Genomic DNA, 2,500 nt, shown 5'->3' on the forward strand with positions numbered 1-2,500 from the left:
AAAAAGTATAAAAGTGCAGATTTTTAAAATCCTAGCAATAGACCATGTGTTTACGTGGTGAAAAATATTGAAAAGCATCAATACGTAAGAGTGAGAAAAAAACAAGGAAGGTATCAAATGGTCGTGAGTTGTGCTAAAAATATCAGGTAAATCACAAAACTTTTAAATTATATAATCGCATGAATTCCTGTGTGTAGAAGATAAATTTGCAAAACTTTTCTGAAAATTCCAAAAAAATCTAAATGTTATGAAGTTTTATATATGATGCTTCAACCAGAATCCCGCCACATTTTCTTTCTCACTGGAAATAATTAGTATGCGATCCTAGTGTTTACTACATCAACCTCACTTTTGTGAACTGCCTTTATTTCAATATGCAACCTCTATCACAGTTTGCATTCATATTTTCTTTGGATTTTACTTTTGTCGAATGGCCTGTTTGTATACTGTAACTTTTTTGTCTACTAGCAGTATCGCCCGGCGTTGCTCGGGTTTGTTTCTACCCTTTAGAATTGGAATTTTTGAAAAATAAAAGTTTTGTATTATGTAGCTTGTTATTCTCTTTAAGTGAACATTTTTCTGGTTGAAATACACCGAAAACTGGCGACACAGCAGTCAAACAAAATCGTAAAAAACAGGGATTTTCATAGAAAAAAAGCACCTTTTTGATGTAAATAATTTTTGGTGTTTACATGGTCCGATTTGAATTTTATCTTCTATGGAAGGAAGAGCAAACCTTCTTCTGTCATACTCTCAATTTTGGTCAACTTGCGCCACAGGATCTCGGAGGGGATTGTGCTAGTTGAAGGCTACCAAACCTGGCGTACACAGACATCTTCAGCTTTATATATAGAGAGATTTTATGACATTCCTTCGTGAAATTAAAGAACGTTGTGAATCATTTCAAATTTGTGCTCTTGTTTCTCCTAATTTTCCCTTGATATATTAGACATTGTTGTTCATTTGTGGGGTAAAAATGTAACGAAAATGTTAAGATGTGAAGAAATTTAATATCGTAACATAATTTTACTTACACAATGGAAACTCGTAAGACAGTAGTCTTTATTTTTTGGTGAGAAATAGAAATCAAATCTTCTACAAATACCTATCAGATAGTGTAGATGATGCTTAAATCAATGTTTTATGATGTGAAATTATATATATATATATATATATATATACACACATATACATACATCATATATATAACATCATACTACATACGTACATACATACATACATACATACATACATACTACATACATACATACATATATTATATATATTATATATATATATATATTATATATATATATATATATACACACACACACAGACATCATCATCGTTAAACGTCTTTTATCCATGCTAGCATGGGTTGGACGGTTCAACCGGGGTCTGGGAAGCCAGGAGGCTGTACAAGGGTCCAGTCTGATCTGGCAGTGTTTCCGCAGCTGGATGCCCTTCCTAACGCCTACCACTCCGTGAGTTTAGTGGGTGCTTTTTACGTGCCAGGCAAGGCTGGCAACGGCCACGATCGGTTGGTGCTTTTTATGTGCCACCGGCACGTGCTTATATATATATATATATATATATATATATATATTATATATATATATATAAGAAAAAAGGTTTGAAAATGCAATTTAAACGATGTTTATTTACTTAACCGTTTCACTCTTTGGTAAAAGATTGTCAAAAGTTACATTTAAGGAAACATTGAATAATATGGGTTCAAAAAAAGTTTTTACATAATTGTCACATTGAATATTATGCATTCAAAAAAGTTTTTACATAATTGTCACATTGGATATTATGAATTCAAAAATGTTTTTTTATACATAATTGTCACATTACATGTATAAATATAGTGTTTGGTAACAGAGAATTCAATAGTGTGATGAGAATATTTGGGAAAATTTGGCAGAAAAGGATAAAACAAATATATTATTGGGAATTGGTTGCGTTAATTATTGGTTGTCGCAAATTGTCACATTACATGTATATATATACAATCTTTGGTATATATATACAGCCTTTTGACAGCAAAAATTAAAATGGATTTTTTATACATCTCAGAATATTTTAAGTACAAGGCGAGAATATGTTTTACTGACCTGTCGGTATTAGCAGAAAGGCTGAACTGAGAGAACAGAGGAAGTAGCCAATGTGGTGTATACTTCCCCTTTATGCATGAATGATTTGGGGTTATCAGGAGGTTAGTATGCGGGTGTGAATAGATGTGTCCGTGCCCGCTGGTCAGATAGCGTCTGTTTGTCACACACATATATACACACACACACACACACAACAACACACACACACACACACACATAGTAAACAAACACACACCACATACAAACAACACCACACACACACAGAACACACACACCCACACCCACAACGCACCCACATATATCACATATACACACAGCACACAAATATAATATGTATCTATATATAACATACACAGATATATAACACACATACACACAACACA

This window comes from Octopus sinensis, linkage group LG7, assembly GCF_006345805.1.
Source record: "Octopus sinensis linkage group LG7, ASM634580v1, whole genome shotgun sequence".
Classification (NCBI taxonomy): domain Eukaryota; kingdom Metazoa; phylum Mollusca; class Cephalopoda; order Octopoda; family Octopodidae; genus Octopus; species Octopus sinensis.